This window comes from Geotrypetes seraphini, chromosome 3 (assembly GCF_902459505.1).
Source record: "Geotrypetes seraphini chromosome 3, aGeoSer1.1, whole genome shotgun sequence".
Classification (NCBI taxonomy): domain Eukaryota; kingdom Metazoa; phylum Chordata; class Amphibia; order Gymnophiona; family Dermophiidae; genus Geotrypetes; species Geotrypetes seraphini.
Window position 1 is genome coordinate 189214482 of NC_047086.1, and position 23479 is coordinate 189237960.

Sequence of the window (23479 nt, forward strand, 5' to 3'; positions counted from 1 at the left end):
TGAGCATTCTGCAGAAGATGTCAATCACAGCTTTTCAGTTCCTCCTCCTTCTCCCCAGTTTTTGCTGCCCCCTTCAGTTCGTACTAAAGCTGATGACAGCCCTACAGAAGAAGATAGGAGAAGGAGGGGTACGAGGAATTCCCCAACACCAAGTTTCTGATCTGCTCAGAGGAATTTTAAAACAATCACTGAACAGTAATGTAGTGAAAACATTAACAAGCCTCTAAGAGGAACTATGAATGTAAGAAAAAAATGCAAGTTAAACAAGAACATAACAGCCTGAACATTTATAGAGCTTCCTTTTCAATTATATACACACTCTTCATAATGCCATAGTCTGACTGACAGAAAAAAAGCCATTTAGCCATTCAGAGACAATGTCCACTCTCCAATGTGCTTGTTCCAAGCTTTCTTGAATTCAGATAGTTTTCATCTTCACCACCTCCACTGTGAGTCGGTTCCACAAATTCACCATTCTTTCTGTAAAGAAGCATTTCCTCAGGTTACTTCTGAGTCTGTCCCTTCTTGCCTTCAGTCTATGCCCCCTCATTCCAAATTGTCCTTTAATTGAAGACTCACCTCCTGTGTACTTGTTTCTACCATTTTTTCCCCCTCCCACTTTTTTTCCCAAAGTATACATACTGAGATGTTTAAATCTTTCCCTATACACTTTTGGATAAAGGCCACTGACCATTTTACTAGCCATCCTCTGGACCAACTCAATCCTGTTTATAACTTTTTAAAGGTGAGATCTCTAGAACTATATACAGTATTTTAAATGAGATAAAAAGATTATAGAATTTTCCTATTTGTATACATTTTTATTCATAGAACAAAAGGGGCTGAGTGAGGAGGAGGACCTATATAAGTGTGTATCCTTGGATGTAGAAATGCTCCCTTGTATGGAGAAAGGAGACTGGAGTAATAGGCAGAAAAAGTAGAGGTTAAGCAAGTTTGGCATGAAGACCACGCCTATGCCCACACTTTGAGCGAGAAGGGTACTACCTGGAACAGGCGGAAATTTAGCATGAAAAGTATAAAACAGGTGTTGGAAGATCAGAGTTGTCAGCTGTCAGTTCCAATCCAGCCTGAACTGGCACTTTCACCAAGGCAGATACTGGCAAGAAAGAGAATTAAAAAAAAACAAAACAAAGTTACAAATAGTAAAGTTGATACCAGGGGCAGATATGAGATGTCTTAAATGAAGTACTGCTTACCTTAGTTGGATTTTCTAACAGTCTTTTCTGAGTAGCTCAAACATTAAACTGAATTTTGTGACATGTAGCACACTCTGACAAGCCTATAACAACAGATCAGTAAATGCAAACCACCCTATATAATTACATCAGGCACAGGTAGAAATAAAAATCAAGGATTAATACAGAGCCTTTAGACAAGAAATCTCACCAAGTCAAAACCCACTATAAAAAGGTTCACAAGGTCTTTTGATTCCTATCTCATTCTGTCTGATATCTAGGTACAAATCTTCAATCAAGAAAGCTGCACAAGGCCTTTGGGGTGTACATACAATCTCTCACCCTGTCTATGCAGTATACATCCTACCTAGTGCATACAACATAAAAACAATTAAATTCTACTTACCCAGCTGGAGATCCTCTTGAGTAACTGAGACAATCCACCAAATGTAATCTTTTGTGTTTTTGCATTTTCTATTATATTTTTGGGATCCTGGGTTCAACTTTCAAAGAGGCAGCAGGAAGTAGAATTATGAAACAACAGCCAGGAGATTGCATAAAAAAAAGTATATTTTGTATAGAAATAAGCTTAACATTACAGAGATACAATGTTTAGAGAAATGTGCTATACAACTGCTTCTGTGGTGAATGAGAGAGAAAAGTCAGTTCGTAAGAATGAATGTCATGTGTGTCTGAATAGGTTAGGTGTGGAGGTGTGTTGGGGTTGAAGAGGGAAGATAGGAGGCAGAGAGAGAGATAAGCAAGAGAGACAAGGGGAGGGTTTTAGCTTGTATTTATAGTTTGTTCTAAAAATAGTATCTTCCTTCTGTCTCAATTGACAATAAGCACCTGTCTTTAAGAAAAGATAGCTGGAGCCATTCCAGGACTGTGTAGGATACTCCCCCGTATTATGCCAAGGGTACTTTGTTAATCTCAAGTACTGGTATTTATGTAATATGTAATTAATATTTAGTGGCATTTAATGTCTTTATAGAGGTATTTAGTGGTCTTTGGTGGCATTTAGTGGTATTTAGGTAGGTATTTGTTTAATATAATATCCCAGAGTCCTTTTGCCTGCACTCTGGACCTGCCAAAACACAGTAATGTAATTCTGACATACATCATAATGTGTATGGGGAGGGGACAGACTTCATGATCTCAATATGTATAGTTTGGAGGAAAGGTGGATGAGGGGGAGATATGATAGAGTCATTAAAATACCTATGTGGTATAAATACACATGAGGTGAGTGGAGGAGTGGCTTAGTGGTTACAGCAGCTGCCTCAGCACCTTGAGGTTGTGAGCTAAATTCCCACTTCAGCGTGACTCTGGGCAAATCATTTAAAACTTCATTGCCCCAGGTACAAAATAAGTACCTGTCTAATATATGTATACCATTTTGATTGTGTAAACCACACAAAGAAAGTGGTATATAAGTCCCATCCTCTTTCAATTGAAAGGAAACTCCAGAGTGAAAGGGAACAGGATGAAATTAAGAAGTGATAGGCTCAGGAGCAATGTAAGAAAATACACCTTTATGGAAAAGGTGATAGGTGTGCGGAATAGTCTCCTGATAGAGGTGGTGGAGACAAAGACCGTGGGATCTCTGAGGGAGAGGAGGAGATAGTGGATGCTGTGAATGGGCAGACTGGATGGGCCATGTGGCCTTTTTCTGCCAGCATATTTCTGTGTTTCTAACTCATCAATCTCAACTCTATGTAGTTTTATTTCCCCTCCAAAAAGAAACCACCGGTCTCACTACCGGTGGCATTTCGGGAAAGGATCTGCCGATGCAGCCTCTCCAAACAGTTATAAGAGCTGCTAATAAAGTAGTGAGATTAAGTTTTAACTTGGCTTCATTTTGGAGGCAAAATAAACTACATGTGGCTATGTTTCAAAATAAAGGTCTTAGATCCCCCATTTTACCTGGATATCTTAATTCTGATCTCTACATTTTTTGTAAAATGGGGATCTAAGACCTTTATTTTGTAAAATGGGGATCTATTTTGAAGCATAGCCACATGTAAAACATGATATTTATTAGGTCTGAAAAATAATCACAGTTAACTCTGCAATTAATGCATTCAATATTAATTGAGATTTAAAAACTTAATCATGTTGCAGCATCTTCTCTCTCCTCCAGACATTTTTTTCTGCTCTCTTCTACTTCCAACTATGTAATTTGAGTGGTTATATCCAGTGGTGTAGTGAGGGAGAGAGGTGCCCAGGGCAGTGGACCCCTCCCTGCCCTCTTCTCCATCACACCCCCATCCACTTCTTCCCTCTTGCCGCGTGTGTGCACGCCCCTTCCCTTGTACCTCTTTAACGTTCGTGGTGTGAGCAGCAACCCCAACCTGCTGCTTGTGCCAGTGTTGGTTCTTCCTCTGACGTCACTTCCTAGGCACGGGTCCAGGAAGTGACATCAGAATAAGAGCAGACGCTGGTGTGAACAGCAGTTTGGGGTTGCTGCTCGCACTGTGAATGTTAAAGAGGTACGAGAGAAGGGGTATGTGTGCACGGTAGTGGGGGGAGGAGGGGAGGAACGGGAGGCGCAAAGAGGAAGACGGGTGTTGGCGCCCCCACCAAAACGGGGCCCGGGGCAGACTGGTTGATTAACCAGTGGTTGATATAACCAGTGGCCCCTTTACTATGCCACTGGTTATATCAAGTTTTAATAAAACATAGTCTAGTCATTTATGCGCGTACGTATGTTTATTAGATTCTTGATATACTCAGACTGCTTTTCTGTAGTTCAACCAAATTATATCCACAGAGTTGTCTAAGTTGCTTCAGAAAAATAATATATTGCAGTTACAAGTTTTTGCAAGGAAAAAGTAATATATTACAGTAACTAGTCAGTGTTTGATAAAAATAACACTATGAAAAGTAATATATTACTTTCAGTTATTTTATAATTGTGGGGTATAAATAGTTATGACATTAGATAAAATTAATTCTGTTAGTTGTGTTGAAAGAAACTTCACACCTTAATTTCAAAATCAGAGGCCATTTTAATGATTTCAACTTCTCAATTTAATCAGACATAAGACACATCTTCACCTGCTAATACATTAAACGGTTTCCCGGTACAATGAAGGAGAGATTGCATTGGTTGCCCATAGCATTCCGTATTAAACTTAAAGTTCTGAAATTCATACACCAGGGTATTTATGATTTTCTGCCATATTATCTGGAAAACTGTACACTCCACCGTGGAAGTTGAGATCTGAGAATCATAGGTTGCTGGACACATAGAGACAGAACAATACTCACTATGTACGAACAAAGAGTTCTTGTTTCTCTATAGCCGGACCATTGATATGGAATGCCTTGTATGGAATGCTACATCTTTGTAGAAATCTCCTGCAATTCAGGAAGTTGCTTAAAACCTGATTGTTCAAGCCTTCTCTAAGTGAATATATAACATCTTTTGAGTTTTGTCTGTATTGGAAAACGGTGCACTAAATTGAAGAATGATGTTATTTGATAATTGTCTGGATCTAGTCTTGCTTAAGACACGATGATATAATATTGTGACTTTGTATTTTCCTCTATGTGACGTATGTCTCTTTTAAAATGTTCTTTTTATTATGTATGGAAATTTGTGAGCTGCTTTAGATAAAGGCGGATTAGAAATGTTTTAAATAAATTAAATAAATAAATTTCAAAATGTTTGTCATGCTGCATCGTCTTGGAGTCTTAATTAATCCGTCCATGCTGCAAATCTTTCAAAGGAAAACTTGAAAACCTGCATTATTCTTCAAAAACAGTGTCTTGATATGAAGAAATTGTGATACACTGATTACTTCACGAAAACTGTCATTTAGAACTAGGTCTAATTCAGCAGCAACATGACTTTTCTCGCTGTTATCAGCATTCTGAAAACGGAATAAGTCATCCTCATAACCACAATTGCTGCTGGCTGAAGCTGGCGCAGTTTGTTCTGATAGCAGCTTCACTCTCTTCATTACTTCCAAAAGAAGTTCTTTGCATTGCATCTTCATTTTGTCATCTTCCACCCAACAAAGATGGAACTGACTTGGTGATTTTTGTGAGCAAAAAGGGTGAATGGAATCCTCCTTTGGGTAATCACGAGGGGGTGCTGAAAATTTCTCTTCCCACCCAACCAACCAACTTCCTAAATTCTGAGCGTTATTTTGCTACTGTAGCTGTAAAGAGTGTTAACTTATTTCATTAAGTGCCAATTTTCAGAAATAAAATTCTACGTTTTGGCATTGTTTCATTTAATTTATTGAACCATATCCACATCATTCTTTTCTTACTTGGGCTGAGAACTTTTCAGCATCCCCTCATATTTAGGTGAATTAACGAACAAGATCCCTAAGAGTGAACATATCATAGATCTTGTCTTGGCTGGCCTAAAAAACCTATGGGTATAAATTATCTAACAGTGACACCTGCATGAAGGTAAAAGGAATAATACTGAACCAAAGACAGCAGAATGCTTTTTTATTATTTTATTTGGGGAGGGGGAGGGGAATCTCCACTGTAGCCCCAGCAGAATCCTGCAGCACAACCTCTCTCTCCAGCTCCCTACTCCCCCATCTACCTTCCTAGTTGCTCGACAGTTATTCAGTTGGGCAGTTGCCACGCAGCTTCAATGAGCAGGCCTGCCCAGGAAGTCTTCATTCTGCAGCAACTTCCTGTTCCCGCATAAGCGGGACGCTGCAGAATGAAGGGTTCTGTGGCAGGCCTGCTCGTTGACGCGCGGTGGCTGTCTGAAGATTTTAAATTACAGCAACCGGGGAAAGTAGGTGGGGGAGTAGAGCCATAACTGACTACCAATTTTTGGGGAGGCCATGGCCCCTGTGGTCTCCCCCGGGATGACACCTATACACTGAACAGTGAAAACAGTGAGAAAATATATTTTTACAGTCTTGCGTCAGTCTAAAGGAGCTAATTTTAGATTATGACCCAAGGATGCCAGAGGCTGGACAAACAAAAATATCTGTTCAGAGAAAGGGGATTGTCAAAAATCAAGCCCATGTGCTTAAAAAGATTCAGAGGGTGGTCCATGACAAAGAGTTTTGGTTCAAAATGTTAGGATGTTCCCATACAGCTATTGATCACAGCTTGTCTACTGTATATATGAAATACTGCTAACTATGTATGAAGTATTATTTTTGTTCTGGAAAAATTTTCTTTTTTTTTTTTTAAGTTTGCTTACTTGTAACTTTTTACTGGTCTATAAACATGTTCAGTGGTTGCTAACCACCCCCCCCCCCCCCCCAGATTTTTCTCTCCTGCATATGCATTACTGCATCCATGTACAACTTTGGGCTCCTTTTATCAAGGCGCGCTACGGGGTTAATGCGTTGGACATTTCATTACGTGGTAACCCCTTCGGCAAGCCATAAAACTAACGCCTCGTTAATGGAGGCGTTAGCGACTAGCACGGCAGGCGGTTTAACGCGCGGTATTCCGCACGTTAAACCCCTACCACGCCTTGATAAAAGGACCCCTTCGTGTTATGTTTTATCATGTTTTATTCTGTTTTTTATTTATGAAGTATTTTATTTCTGTATGTATATTAATATGCCTGTGTATTTTATTCTCTGCTTTTATAGAAATTTTGACTCCTGAGGCAGGCACTATATCGCCAAAACACAGTTCTGTATCGAGTCATTTTTATGAGTTATTGAGTAAATTTGCTGTGGTTTTGAAATTTCATTGCTTTGTCCCCACTTCTTTTTGGCTTATTGTTTGTATATTACCATCAGCAACACAGGTACTGGGGTGGGGGGAGACAAGACAGCTATATAACGGTTCATAGTCGAAAACGCGCAGAACAATCGAGCACTGACAATACGGAGCAGACAATCGCGCGCAGGACATCAGCGCACCGGACTTAAACTTAATTTTAAAGTGCTCCGAATTGGGGTTTGGGGAGGGAACCCCCGCAGTTAAGTTAGTACTGTTTGTGCTGCCGTTGGGTGGGGGTGTTGGGGGGAACCCCCCATTATACAGGGAAGAGGCGTTTTTCCCTTTTTTAGGGAAAAATATCAATTTCCTCTGTAATGTGTGTGGGGGGTTCCCCCCCTAACGGCAACGGTAACAGTATAACTCACACCCCCTCGGAGCACTTTAAAATTGATGTCCTTGCATGCGATTGTCTGCTCCATATTGTCGGCGCTCGATTGTCTCACGCGCTTTTGTCCCGTCACCCTACATAACACACACACACACAATCACACTCACACTCATACTTGCTCCCCTCTATCTTCTATCATGCATTCTGAACTGGAGATCAGCAGCAGAGTAATGGCAGTGAGCAGCCACAGGGCTTCCCATGCCCTGTGGTCAGAGAATTGGAGTGAGAGAAGGGTAGAATGCAAGAGAGAGTCCCAGAGCTGTGGCACTGAGAGCAGACCATGGAGCTCCCCAGGCTTCACCTACAACACATTTTAAAAAAAATAGGTCTGGAGCTGGGGCTGGAAGCGGGGCTGGGGCAGAATGGGGAGGGGCCACGTGCCCGGGTTTCTCCATGGAAAAATCCTAAGTCTCATTGGCTTTCAATGATCCTCACTGAGGCAGCAAATCTCTTTTTTTGGCGGATGGGCCACCCTTGGCATCTCTGGGCAGACACTGGATTTCCAGGCAAACAATTTCCAGGCTCAGGCAAGGTTATGGGATAAGTGATGTAGTAAGAGGGGTGCGGGAGGAGGCAGTCTGCCCAGGGCACGGTCTTCCTAAGGGTGTGGCACCCCTTCTCCTCTATATCTTCCCCCCACGCCTCTCTTTGCCATACCTGTGCCCCTTGCCTTCCCATGTATCTTTTTTATTTCCCCAGCGCGAGGTTGCTGCCCTGGGACCCGCACCTAGGAAGTGATGTCAGAGGGCAGCCGACACCGATATGGACATGCTGCTTACGTCAGAGAAGTTAAAAAAGTACGGGGGAAGGGGGTGTGCACGTGTGTCAGGGGGATGAGGAGGGATGCCAGTACCCTGGGTGTTGCTCACCCTTACTGCGCCACTATCTGGGATCATTAGAGGCCAAGGTTTCAAGGCGAAAGCAGGTTGAGCCTCCAGAATGCAAGAAGAACATCCAGATAAAGCAAACTAAGGGAATGGGGCTTTTTTTTTTTTTTTTTTTTTTACTAAAATGTGAGAAGTTTTGCACTTCCTGTGTTTTACAACAAAAATTAATGTGCACTCATGTGTAAAGATTGTGAGGTAAATGCTGGGGACATGCCCAGTAACTGCATGGCAGAACACTATGGGCTCCTTTTACTAAGCTGTGCTAGTGGTTTTAGCGTGCGCTACATTGCCACGCACGCTACATGCTAACGCCTCCATAGAGCTGGCGTTAGTATTTTCCATGTAGCGCTAAAAACGCTAGCGTACTTAGTAAAAGGAAACCTATATGCAGTGCCAGACAGCATGGGAGCGCCCAGACTGTCAGGCACCACATGTTACATGAGCGGGCCTACTAGAAATAAAAAAAGAAATGCTGCAGCGGGACACCCTGCCCAGCACATCTGTCCCCCAATCCAATCCTCTCGGTCAACGTCCCATATCCCAGGCTCCCCCAGCCAGAATCCCATCAGATCAAGCCTACTACCCCCACAATCCAATCTCTCCAATCATAGGGCTAGATTAACTAAGCAAACTGATTGTGTACCGATTGGTTTGCGACCCCTTAATGAGCAAATTTCCCTCCGGCCTGATTCACTTACATCTCCTGCAATCCGCTTCCAATCCATGCATGCAAATGAGGAGAAATGCATGCAACTTGGACAGCGACGCGATTCACTACACAAAATTTCACATCTGTCAGGGCTGGCTGATCAACGGAAGAAGCGACTGCTGGGGAGCAGTCGAAAACGTCCTTCCGACTCTCCTGTTCTATTGAAGCCCTGCTCTCTGCCCTGTCAGCCACGATCTCCTACAGCCCTGAATGCCTCCTGCAGCCCTGATCTGCCTGTTTCGATCTGCCTGCCCTGGCTCTCGCAGTCCTGCACCCCTGGGCTTGCCAGCCCCGAATGCCTGCCTGACATGTCCTCTCTGCTCCCCCTGGCTCTGCTGCCTTCCCTCCAGTGCGAGCCTGCGGGTTTAAAGCGGGGCTGCACGCCACAGTGCAGCCCCACTTTAAACCCATGGGATCGCACTGAAGGGAAGGAGGGAGCAGGCTGCCGCTGCCGCATGGAAGCAGGAGAGTCGGGCCCGAACATACCTGTCTGCCTGCCTGCCCTGAACACTTCTGCCCCGACTGCATGTGCAAGCCTGTGGGTTTAACCCGAAGTGGGTTAAACCCACGGGCTGCAAAAGTTTAAAGTTTAAAAAGAAAAGTTGCGGCTGGGACGGGTCTGCGTGGTCTGTGCATGCACACTGATTGCGCATGCACGAGCCATGCAGGCAGATGGGGGTGTTCCTCCGATCGCCCCCATCTGCATATTTTTGTTTCCTGAATTTGTCGGACTTGCCCGGATCAGGAATCCTGCCATAGTACTGAACCCTCCTCCCCCTCCCTGATCACATCTAAACATCTCTGAATCCTCCAACATGTGTGTGTGTATCTAGCAAGTTATTTTAAGCAGCATTGTCCGATTAAGTGCTGCTCAACATGCTTGATTAGCCCCGGACAAATTATTTAAATGATCAGGAGCTATTTCTGGCCATTTAACTAGCTTTGAATATTGATCTCTATGCTTCTACATTTAGGGCCACCGTTCATCTACCTAGATTTATGAGCTTAGTGCTGAAAATCAGTGCTAAACTCCTAACTTTTTTCCCCCATCCTAAATCCACCCACTTTATATGCTCCTAAATTTAGGAGTTTAGTGCGATTTCAAGTTTGTTAGTAAGTTTTGGAAGAGATTTATTCAGGAGCATAAGAACTCTCAAAGCCGGATCCTGTTTTTCATTGACTGCAATAGTTTTACAGCCTTTACAAGTTTGGAAATGTCATCTTGCACACCCTCTAGTGGCCAGAGCTTGGATGTGGCTTTGTTAGCCATTACTGTTCTGGTAATGGCCACATAAACATAAGTTATTGCAGGTGGCAAATGCAAATATCACTCAGAGGAGAATCCAGATTTGAGCACATTGCTTAATTTATCATTATGATCAATGGCATGTGTCAAAATCAATCTCAGAATACTTTCCAATAGTGACTATTGTATCATCTTTATATGAAAAAACAGAACATTTTTCAAGTCAAGAAACCGTTATTACTACAACATAAAAATTAAGTCAGTAATTAACAGTAAAAATGCATAATATGCTAACAGAAGCTTCCATGCACTAGGGATTTGATGAGAAAACTTTCTGCTCAGCAATAGGAATGCTTTTTAGAAAACTTAGTATAAGATGAAAATACTAGAGACTCAATATTACCCTTTTTCTTTTTCACACTGCTCCACCACAAAACACATACAGCTCAGGCAACCGCAGTGCAAGCTGATGCCAGATTACTGTGCACCATGGGCAGGGCCATTGTTTGACATACTGGGGCCTAGGGCAGAAGCTGGGGAGCGACCTCCATAGCCCACTTATATGCTATGGGGCTCATAATCAAAACTTAAACACGTATAAAAACCTGCCCAAGTCAGAACTTGGATAACTAAAAGACAGGTTGTTCAAGTGCCGATAATCAAACTGACTTTCTGGATGTGTCGCAGGACTTTTTATGCCTCTGAATGCTGTTGTGTGCCCAGAGCTGAAAGGGACATATCTAGAGAAGTGGTTAGGACAGTATGTGGGCTGGATGGAGGCCGACCTAGACTTAGTCGTCCTGCAGGGATAATCAAATGTTTTACTAGACATCCTGGACAAAACTTAGTTGTGAGTTAGACAATGTAAAAACAGGTATAAGTGTCAAAAAGGTATCCAAAGAGAACCATTGCAGAGACAAAGTAAAGACCCACACAGACTTCCCCAGTGTTCACTGACCCCTCCTCATCCCCCCCCCCCAAAGATCAGAATAAAAAAGTACATACCTGTCTCCAGAACATCAGCACCTGGTATAGAGCTAGTAGAGCTGCACACAGGTGTCTTAAATAACCTGGGGGGGGTTGGGCTAGTGAACCATAGAGGACCCAGGCCCATAAGCCACTCTAATTACTACATTATGGTAGAACATGTGCACCCACCAACCCCTCCCCCCAAACTCTACTCTACTGCCATATAGGTGCCACATGCAGCCATAAGGGCTATTGGGATTGTAGACAGGTAGGTATAGTGGGTTTTGGGGGGTTCACCATAACCTATAAGGGAGTTCTGGTGAGATGTTTATCTGGCACCGTTTTTGTGAAGTGCCCTGTAAGGTGACCAACTGCTCTGTTGCCGTGTCTGGGTGACCAGTCCATTACAAGATTGGTCCCTCCCACGTCCTAATGGTCTTGTTCTGGGCATTTGGGACCTGTACAAAATTTTGGTTGAAAATGTTCAGATAGATGATTAAAAAAAAAAAAAAATTCTAGATGTGTTTTTTTTTTTAAATGGGCATTTTCCCACCGCTGACTTTGGGCGTCTAGCACTATACACCCAAATCGGACTTAGACATATGTTTTGATTATGCCCTACATCTCTTTCAGCTTTAAGCAATTTTGGATCTCCTGTGACATGGAAACCTAGGGCTCCTTTTACTAACCTGTGGTAGCGTTTTTAGCGCCTGCTGAAGATTAGCGCGTGCTAATCCCTACGCTATGTGGAAAAACTAACGCCAGCTTTATGGAGGCGTTAGCGTCTAATGCACTAAAGTCGCTAGCGCAGCTTAGTAAAAGGAGCCCCTAGAGCAATTGTCCTTGTATCCACTAATGCCAGTCCTGACTAGAGGTATAGAGGTACACGGCATACAAAATAATAGGTGGGGGCATTATGATGGAATTTGGTGTGGGGGACAAATGTTTTTTATTGGGCTTTAGAGAATTGAAAGTGCTGGGAAAGAGCAAACAAAACATCCAACTGCCACTTTTTGCTATTTTTAGGATGTTTTTAGGGCTCTGTTCTCGGACCACTTCTTTTTTCCATCTATACTTCTTCCTTTGGTGCTCTAATCTCCTCCTATGGCTTTCATGATCACCTCTATGTTGATAATTTTCAAATCTATCTCTCTACACCTGAAATCTCGACAGTTATTCAGTTCTGGGTTTCAACCTGATTGTCTGATATCGCTACCTGGATCTCTCAGCGCCATCTAAAATTAAACATGGCCAAGACTGAGCTCGTTATCTTTCCACCTAAACCTGTCTCTCCTTTTCCCCCATTCTCTATTCTGTGAACAACACCCTCATCTGCCCTGTCTTGTTGGCAGGGCTGGTTTTAGACCTGCTGGTGCCTAGGGCAGAAATTAAGGAGGGGTCCCCTTTTCTACCTATCCGTCTCATAATTTCCACAACCACCTTTATTTATTCAATTTTCTATACCGTTCTCCCAGGGGAGCTCAGAACATTTTATATGAATTTATTCAGGTATTCAAGCATTTTTCCCTGTCTGTCCCGGTGGGCTCACACTCTATCTTATGTACCTGGGGCAATGGGAGGATTAAGTGACTTGCCCAGGGTTACAAGGAGCAGTGTGGATTTGAACCCACAACCTCAGGGTGCTGAGGCTGTAGCTTTAACCACTGCACCACACTCTCCCCATTTAAATGACTTCTTCACACACAAAACAGACAGACAGACAGACCTTCACCAAATATAGAATAATATGAATGCCAAAGCTGAACTGGAAATCCCAAAATTTTTAAACTCGGCAAGTACTGTACTTCATGTTGAACACAGTCAGTGGCATAACCATGAGAGGGGGCTGGACCTCCCACTTTGAGCTTAGGCCGCCTCAAAATGAACATCCCTCTTGCTGTAGCTGGTGGGGATCCACAAGCCTCACCAACTGATAGCCATCTCCCGCTGCCCCCCCCCCCCCCCCGGTCCAGTGACCAGAACTTTCCAAGTTCTGCAGCTGGCAGCAATATTGCAGAGCTGTTGCTGCTGCTTTCCCTTCTCCCCTCCCCCGCTTGGCTTTCATGCATGCATGAAAGCAGTGGCAGCTTGAAGATATTGCCATTAGCTGCAAAGCTTTGAGATTTCTGGTTGCCAGACTGGAGGACGATGTCTTCAGTTTGTATGGCTTGGGAATCCCCACTAGCTCAAGTATTTATATATTGCACTCAGGCGGGAAGAAACTTTGGTACCCATCCACTAATTTTGGGCTCCAGTACCTCCCCCCAAGTCAGCTTTATGACTATGCAACTGAATACAATACAAAAATAATTGTGATGCACATATCCCAAAGCTAACATATTCCAGTTAATAAATTCAAAATAAAACAATCTGTTCTACTTTATTGTCGGGGCATTTTGTTCTTCCATCATCTTGGTCCTAGTTTCTCTTTCTGTTTTTTGTCTATCTTCTACTAGTTCTCTTTCCTCTTCTCTCTTGTTCCATTCTCTCCTTATGCCTGTCTCCAACATATTGATTTTTCCCTTTCAGCTTTCCTAACTTTTTCTTTTCTGCCTCTGTCCACTCAAATCTTGCCCTCTTTCTCACCCTTCTTCTTTTTAAATTTTGAACTACCTCCCATTTCCCATCTCATTCCTTTCCAGCCTCCTATGTCCTTATATCTACTCCCCATTACCCCATTTCTACCACTGTACTCACTGTTTTCTCACTTACTGTGCCATGTTCCTTTTGACCTCATAAAAATGGCTCACCACTTTCAAAATACTCCTCCCTCTCTCCTTATCTCCATTCCCTAGCATCTTCTTATCCCAGCTCTCTTCTTCCTGCCCTCTCTTGGATCCATCTGTCCTCCTCACTTCCCCCGTGATCCAACATTTTGCTCCCTTTGTTTTCTATTGTTCTTCTTTCCTCCCCTCTTGATTATGAACAATGAAATGGAGGGGGAAAAAAAAGATGCTGCATTTCTCTCGCCCTTCCACCCAGGCCTAACATTTCTCCCTTCCTTTCATCCCCAGGTCCACCATCTTCCTTCCCAACATTTCTCCCTTCAATATCTCTTTCCCCAGGTCTAACTTCTCTCCCTTCAGACCATTGCCCAGCATCTCTCTCTCTCTCTTCTGTTTCCGGCCCCATAAGCTCTCCCCTCAAGCCCAGTCTGGCACTTCTTTTAATATGCTCCCGCTTCATACTTAAAATAAAGAAGTTAGTCCAGGGGGCTTCTTCGGCCCAGTATGTTCTCCTTCTTCTGTCTGCGCTGGTCTGATGTAGCCCTCACCTTCTGTCTTGCTGAAAAATCCACTGGCCTCGGTAATGATTCCGAAATGTTGCCCGCTGCTCTCCTCCCTGCTTTCCATCTGCCGTGGTCTGTTCCCCAATGATGCAACTTCCTGTTTCTGCCCAGGTGGACCATGGCAGACAGAAAGCAGGAAGGGGAGCCATGGGTAATGCGCTGCTGAGGCCAGCGGATTTTTCAGCAAGACAGAAGGTGAGGGTGACATCAGACCGGTGCGGAGAGAAGGGGGAAGATATGCTGGCCCACGGGGGCCTCCCAGAGCCTTGGGGCCCAGGGCAACTGTCCTGTTTGCTCCCCCTAATGCTGGTCCTGCTCATTGGCTCGCAACTGTAGGGTAATCTTTGATTTATCCCTCTCCTTCTCTTCAAATATCCAACAGACTGCCAAAACCTGTTGCTTCTTTCTCTACACTATTGCTAAAATCAGACCCACCCTTTCTGAGCACATCCATACCCTCATAACCTCTCTCCTATACTACTGCAATCTGCTTCTCACTAGCATTCTGCTAAACCATCTCTCTCCCCTTCAGTCTGTTCAGAACTCTGCTGCACATCTCATATTATGCCAATGCCGCTGTGCCCATATTACCCCTTTCCTCAAGTCACTTCACTAGCTCCCTATCTGTTTCTGCATACAATTCAAACTCCTCTTACTGACCAACGAGTGTATTCACTCCGCAGCTCCTCCTCCCCACACTCCCTCTGGGAACTCCACTCATCAGATCTCTTATCTGTACCCTTCTCCTCTATGGCCAACTCCAGATTCCATCCCTTCTACACTTCCCCCTCCATATTCGCAAATTCCGTATCTACGGATTCGCTTATTCGCGGTTTTAAACGAAAAAAATTACTTTCATTTTTTGGGCTATTTTAAGCCCTGTAAGCCCCCCCCCCATAAGCCTTACCTGGTGGTCTAGCGGGTTTTCGGGGCAGGAGCGATCTTCACACGCTCCTGCCCTGTGCAGATCGCTCACAGGAAATGGCTCGAGAGACTACGGGAGCTCAAGGCAACCATTTCCTGTGAGCGATCTGCACGGGGCAGGAGCGTGGGAAGATCGCTTCTGCCTGAAAACCCGCTAGACCACCAGGTAAGGCTTAAGGGGGGGAGGCTTTCAGGGCTTAAAATAGCGAGGGACGCAGGGGTTATGGGAAGAACCGGCCCAAATATTATTCGCGGTTTTTTTCATATTCAAAGGCTGGCTCTGCCCCTAACCCCCACGAATATGGAGGGGGAAGTGTACTGCGCTGCACCGTATGCTTGGAACAAACTGCCTGACTCAGCACGCCAAGCTCCATCTCTGGCAGTGTTCAAATTCAGACTCAAAGCCCACTTCTTTCAGTTCCAAATTTCAACCCACCTTCTAAGCACCAATATCTGTCTTATCATTCCCTCTGCAATTCCCCCACCTGAGCTCTGTGTATTGATGCATCTTCTTGTCCAGTTTGTCTGCCTTGATTGGATTGTAAGTTCTTTTGAGCAGGGACTGTCTCTTCTGTATTTTGATGTACAGTGCTGCATATGTCTAGGAGCACTATAGAAATGATTAGTAGCAGTAGTAGTTTTTCTCTTTTGAAAATTAGCCCCATAGTAACATAGCAGATGACAGCAGATGAGGACTTAAATGGTCCATCCAGTTTACCCAACAGTCACACTCTTTTATCAATTCATGATTAAACCATATGTATACTTGATCCTGATCTTTACCATTTTTGGGACACAGATTGTATAAGTTCACTCGGTGCTGTCCTTATGTCCCAACTGCTGGTGTTAACTAGAGAATGACATGGTGATAAAATTAATCACCGTTCCCGTCCCTGCGGATAACCGCGGGAAACCATCTTCATGTCATTCTTTAAGGAAAGAGGGAAGAATCAGAGTATGAATGGCCACAACCACTGACCCGCAAGCTTTGCTATGAATAGTGCTGGTATAGAAGAGTGAGGTTGAAATAGACACTAGAAAATGACATGGGTTTATTTCCCGCGGTTATCCTCGGGGACGGGAACGGTGATGAATTTTGTCACCGTGCCATTCTCTAGTGTTAACGTCAAAGTTCAGTGCAGCACATCCTAATCAGTCTTGCCATGCATGGGACACAGACCATAGAAGTCTACCCAGTGGCACTGTAAGGGAGGGCAGGGGCCAGACAGCCACACATAGCCGCTTATGTCAAAATTCATCATAGATTACCACACAAAAATAGAACAGACTTTTATGCCATTCCATTCATACGGTAAACCTGGCTGAATATCAGCCCTTAATTAAATGTAGGGTTACCATATGGCTCCAGAGATTGAATGACAGATTGAGACATCCAGGTTGTACTTCCATTGCTTTCAGTCGAAGTAAAACACGGATGTCTCAATCCGTCCTCTGTTTTCTGCAGCCATATGGTAATCCTACTTAAGTGGTCAAGTGCTGACTCCAACCCGGAACATCCTCAATATAGCCAGCTTTGTGTTTGGCGCTAATTGTGATAGTCAGTGACATTGTGATAGTCAGCACTTCATCTTACCTAAACTTCAGGAAACTACTAAAAACTAATCTATTCACCCGATTCACACCCTAAGACCCCTATGCCCTACCCGTGGCCCCTTTTATCTCACCATGTCCCGCTTCCCATTAAACTGCTTCCCATTAAACCACATCTTCACCTGCTGTTTGCACCTCCTGTTTTTTTTACCTACTTTCCCACTTCCACTGTACCCCTTTGTTATTCCTTCATTCTTGGATTGATCCTTTACGCAGATTGTCTTGACCTTCTTCAGTGTACCATTTTGCCCTGATTGTACCTATTTTCGCTGATTGTACCATTTTTTTCTCAGACACCTATTTTCTCTGATTGTACCATTGTACCATTTTTGCTGATTGTCCAGCCCTTCTTCGTTGTAAACTGCCTCGAACTACTATGGCTTTGGCGGTATATAAGAAATAAAATTATTATTATTATTATTTGGGGGGAATTCATCAAGCAGAGTTAGAGCTTAACACATCTTTAGCGTGCACTAAGGGAAGTAGTGTGTGCTAAATTCTAAAGTCCATTTTATACCTATGAACTTTTAGGACCGGATTCTGGAAAAAAAAAAATCACCAAAGGTTAGGCGCCAACAGGAACCTAGATCACGACCACTGCCATCATGTTCCTATGTATAGTTTGGATATTTGGGTGTCTCTATTTGAACCTAGTGGCAGGTATAGTTGTATGTCATCTGCAAAGGAGTGGATCTTTATTTGGTATTTTATGGCAATATCTATTACTGGTTTGATATAGAGGTCGAAAAGTAAAGGGGATAGGAAGATAACTTGCGGTACTCCATATTTTATTGGGTTTGGTTTTGATAGAGCAGATCTTAGCAGAATGCTTTGGGTTCTTGGCTTAGGAATGATGAGAACCAGTGGAGTGCAATTTCTCGGATTCTGATATCTGTGAGTTTGGAAAGGAGGCAGGGATGATCGATTTTTCCAAATGCGGTGCTGAGGTCCAGAAGAACCAATTGTGCATCGTTTCCTTTGTCTAGCATGTTCCAGCAGTCATCGATGATGTCTGCCAGGACTGTTTTCATGCTGTGGAATTTCCTGAAGCCAGATTGGTAGGAGGAGAGTGCATCTTGCTTGTCGATGAAAATCTAGAGTTGCGATAATATGGTATTTTATAGGATCTTGGAGATGAATCGAAATTTGGAGACTGGTCTTTAGTTACTGGGGTCATTTGGGTCCAAGGTGTTTTTTTTTTTTTTTTTTACAGATAGGTTTGATGATGGCTGATTTCCAGCATTGCGGTACTATTCCTGTTTGAAGGGAGGAATTTATTAGGGGAAGTATTGCTTTAGTGAAGGCGTCCTTTGTGGACATCAGGCAGTTGGGTGGACATGGATCAAGGATGGAGTCTGAGGGTTATAGCATGCCAATTGTTTTAGCGAGGTCATCGTGAGAGACTGGTGTGATTCTTCTGTACTAATGCTCTTCTATCTCATGCATAATCAGAAACATAGACGAAACATTTAAAGGAATATATGATGATTATTATTCTTTCATATCAGAGGGCTCTAGATTGGTGTCTTCACTTTCAGCTTAGCTAGGGCTTTACCCCATTGATTGATAGGGAAGTCTACTAGCCAAGAATGCAAGGCAACAAATGTTATCCCACACTAGGGCTAGCTGTTACCTGGCAACCTCTGGCTTTCTCTCACAGGCTGAAGGCTTTGCAGGGGGCTGCCAGGATATCCCATTACCGTTCACTGTTTCCCATATTGATAAAAGATATAAAGTGTTTGCATATTTTTCCCTGTGGGTGTACAGCAGGAAGGGTCTGCTAGTGAAAAGGTTGGGGAGTAAGTAAGAAGGGAACCGAAAGGTTGTTTTCCTGGCTGGAGTCCTGGAGTCACTGTCCATTGGATGTAGCTGGGAGAAGGCTGGATCTGGGGCATATGTAATTTATGCTGTCTTTGTTCTCTGGGAAGAAATATGTCTGCTGATTGGCAGCAGCGCCAGCTATAAAATACCTGTACTGAGAGCCAGTGTATGAGCTCATGGATCCCCCCACGTTCTGTCTCAGATGCAGAGAAACTGAGACATGGAGACAGAGCTTTTCTCGTATTTACTTTTTTTCTACTTCTTTCCCTTTTATCACTTGAAGCGTTTGACTTTTGCAAATTGTACAAATGACCACACTATTGCAGTTTCTTGAACCTGAGAAAACAGAAAAAGAGAAAGAATAATGGAGAGACATGGATAGAGACAAACCATTGGGGGGGGGGCAGAGAGATGCATAAAAAAGGGAGATATGGACAGAAGCAGAGATCACAGGGAGCAGATAAACCATTTTCATTTGATTACTAACGTGGGTTTTTTTTTTTGGGGGGGGGGATTTCCTTTTAATTACTTTTCATACTACTTTGGCAATACATATGCAAACTGTCAGGCAAATAAAGTTTCCTGAATCTGGAAAAAGGAGAAATAGTCACCTAAAGACACAGATTTGCCCTGAAAAAAAATTTAGAATTCAGCCCAAGGACTCAGGATTCCGATTGAACCTCAGGTAATCTGAAAATTCACTTTAAAGGCAGAAGAGAGGGGCTCTCAGTGAATTACAACCGAGTCACAGGGAGATAAAGTGATTCACCCAAGGTTATACACAGAGATACTGAGAGAACTAGGATTAGAGCTGAGGCACACAGAGATAAAGTGACTCACCCTAAGGTCACACAGAGAATTAGTGGAAGAGGTGGGATTAGAACTGAGACACACAAAGATAAAGTGACTAGTCCAAGGCCAGACAGAGAGGCAGTAACAGAGCTGGGATTTGAGCTCATTCCTACTTCTGACTTTGCAGTGACCCTCTCAGGTCTCCCTCCACCTCCCACTTCCCAGACCCGCACAGATGCAGGATTCATAATTCACTGAATATTTACATGCAGTTACAGTGCTTGCAAGTCACGCAATATCACCATAATGCTGAATTATGCACGCTCGTGTATGTGTAATTGGGGAGGAAGAACAGATGGTGAGGAGAAAACAGTGATGGAAGGAAGACATTCATTACATGAAATGCTACCTGCTGTCTTACCCCTCTACCTAATATCTCTGCCCCCCCCCCTCCAGGAAGAAATATGCTCCAGGCTGTGGCGACTGTGTGGTGATGCTTGGAACAGCTCGATTCCACATGCATTACAAAATAAATCTGACACATTCCCACAAGAGCTTGCCTGTGACAGAACATATCACAGAAAATCTACATCATATGGTCCATTGTATATTTGTGGCAGGTGATTACTCCCAGAAGAAGACACAAGCTCTCTACCTGATCAACGGACTTCAGCAGCCTTCACCATGCAAGTTTCAAGTTTATTTAGATCTTGATATACCACTCAAGAGCAGACTCAGAGCAGTTTACAGTTCAATAAAATGCAAGCATAAAAGAGAAAAGAAGCACAAATTCTGACAGTTAAGAGACATCAGTGAAGTAAGAATAATATTAAGTAAATTATTACAATGAAAATAAAAATTCAATAAAATATTGAAAGTAAATAACTCCAGCCTTGATCTCCAGGAGGGGTAGAGATGAGAATATTAGGAGGATTCAAAGAAATTTGATATTCCTGACAATTTGAAGTCCAAGTCAAATTGTAGACATGTTTCTGAAAGTTCTAGAAATCCCATCTTGAGCATGGCAATTTTTGAACCAAAAAAAGTTTCTTTCTTTGTTTTGAAAATTATTTTCTAGATTGCTGTAGTTTTTTTGCTCAGTGTGTCCCTCTCTAGGTACCATTTTCAAACAAACAAACAAAAGTCCTAGAGAAACATAGAAACATGATGGCAGATAAAGGCCAAATTGTCCATCTAGTCTGCCCATTCATAGTAACCATAATCTCTTTCTCTCTCTGAGAGATCCCAGTTGCCTATCCCAAGCCCTTTTAAATTCAGACACAGTCTCTGTCTCCATCCCCTCTTCTGGGAGACTGTTCCATGCATCTACCGTACCTTCCTTTCTGTAAAAATGTATTTCCTCAGATTACTCCGGAGCCTATCACCTCTTAACTTCATCCTATGCCCTCTCATTGCAGAGTTTCCTTTTAAATGAAAGTGACTCGACTCATGCACATTTACATTACGTTGGTATTTAAACGTTTCTATCATATCTCCCCTCTCCCACCTTTCCTCCAAAGTATAAACATTGAGATCTTTAAGTCTGTCCCCATACGCCTTATGATGAAGACCACGCACCATTTTAGTAGCTTTCTTCTGGACCAATTCCATCCTTTTTATATCTTTTTGAAGGTGCAGCCTCCAGAATTGCACACAATATTCTAAATGAGGTCTCACCAAAGTCTTATACAGGGGCATCAATACCTCCTTTTTCCTACTGGCCATACCTCTCCCTATGCAACCTAGCATCATTCTAGCATTCGCCCTCACCTTTTCAACCTGTTTGGCCACCTTAACATCATCACAAAACATCGTGCACATAAGTTCTTCACCCCCTGAACTGTACCGTTCTTTTGGGTTTTTGCAGCAAGCTGCCAAATTTCAGACTATTCTTCAAGCTTCGCTATATCTTTCTTCATGTCATTCACACCATCCGGGGTATCTACTCTATTGAAGATTTTGGCATCATCTGCAAAGAGGCAAATCTTACCTGTCAGCCCTTCAGCAGTATTGCTTATAAAAATGTTAAAAAGAACGGGCCCATGAACAGAACCTTGAGGCACACCACTGGTAACATCCCTTTCCTCAGAGCGATCTCCATTGATCACTACCCTCTATCGCCTTCCACTCAACCTAGTTCTTGACCCAGCCCGTAACTTTGGGACCCATCTCAAGCACACTCCGTTTATTTATTAGACGTTTGTGTGGAACACTGTCAAAGGCTTTGCTAAAATCTAAATACCACATCTAGTGCACATCCTCTATCTAATTCTCTGGTCACCCAGTCAAAGAAATTGATCAGATTTGTCTGACAAGACCTACCTCTAGTGAATCCATATTGCCTCCAGTCCTGTAATTCATCGGATTCCAGAAACATCCCTATTTTCTGTTTTAAAAGTGTTTCCATTAATTTGCTTACCACAGAAATCAGACTTACTGGCCTGTAATTCCCTAATTCTTCCTTACTTACACTTTTGTGGAGAGGGGCCACATCCGCTCTTCTTCAGTCCTCCGGTACCACTCCCGACTCTAGAGACTCGTTAAAACGTCAGTCAGTGGAGTTACCAGAACTTCCATAAGTTCCTTCAGCAAGTTTCAAGTTTTATTTTAGTTTGATGAATTGCTTATTTAGTTTTACTAAGCGAGATACAACATTAATAAAAAATATTAGCATATATTTAGACATATCATTTAAAATTTAAAATAATGGGTTAGACAAATAGACTTACAGACCAATCAATACACAAGGAAAAAGGAACAGAACTACAATTCAATGCTTTAAAGTACAGAGGAGAATCATAAATGGAAAGAACATTAGGGAGGGAAGAGTGGAAACCTAGAAGAAAATTAATATAAAATTTGAGCATAATTTAAAGATTAAAAGCATCTTTAAAAAGGAAACTCTTTAAGTTACTTTTAAAATGACTCAAATCATTTTCCTCTCTTATATGCTGAGGCAAAGTGTTCCAAAGTTGCGGAGCCATCACTGAAAACATATTGTGTCATCGAGTTCCAATAAATTTCAAAGAGGAGAACATTATAAGCTTTTGATTAGTGGACCGGAGAGAACGCGACGTGCTATAAGGGATAAGTAATTTATTAATGAATTGAGGTTCATTAGTGGAAAGGGTTTTAAATACTAAGAGTAAAATTTTAAAATTAATACGATGGTTAATTGGGAGCCAGTGAGATTTAATCAGAAAAGGAGTGACATGATCATATTTTGTACCATTATGAATAAGTTTAACAGCAGTATTCTGAATTACCTGAAAGCGCTTCTTTTCTTTTTGCATGATATTTATTAATAAAGAGTTACAGTAATCGAGTTTAGCAATAATTAAAGAGTGAATTAATATATTTAGCGGTTTTGGCTCCAGAAACTTAGAAATCGAGTGAATCATTTGCAGCCTATAAAAGCAAGATTTGACGGTATTACTTATGTGTTCATGATAGGAAAATTTATCATCGATGATGACTCCCGGTATTTTTAATGAAGTTACCAAATCCAAGTGAATATTATCTAGGGTAAAAGGGGCACTCAAGCTTATTCCCTTTTTCCATGGAAAAAGTAAATCTTTTGTTTTCTGTATGTTTAAAGCTAACATGTTGGAATTAAGCCATTGTTTAACCCTCTCAAGCTTTTTATTAATCTCGAGCACTCTAGGATTTACACCATCCGACCCCATTGCTTTGTCTACCTTTATTTTAGCTAGCTCCTCACAAACACAACCCTCTGAAAATTGATCAGGGTCAATTACTCCTCCATCCCAATTCACATTTGTCTTCTGCGGTCCCATACGCTGATAATTTCATTTTACTTGAGGTTGACCCAGATCTTGTTAATCTGACTCCCAATATTATTCATTGCATTGCCAAGCTTTGGTCCTGGGCAATGATGGTCCAGATGAAATGCTGCCAAGACC

The 23479-nt window shown here is 42.7% G+C and overlaps 1 long non-coding RNA gene across 1 annotated transcript; it reads right to left on the reverse strand.

Annotated features, from left to right (window-relative positions):
* Positions 1-281: 281 nt before the first annotated feature.
* LOC117356600 lies at positions 282-11174 on the reverse strand. Its single transcript, XR_004538677.1, has 6 exons — positions 11156-11174; positions 4470-4559; positions 1603-1699; positions 1218-1300; positions 1006-1117; positions 282-480 (listed from the first exon to the last, which is right to left on the reverse strand). It is a non-coding gene; the product is annotated as an uncharacterized LOC117356600 (long non-coding RNA).
* Positions 11175-23479: the final 12305 nt, after the last annotated feature.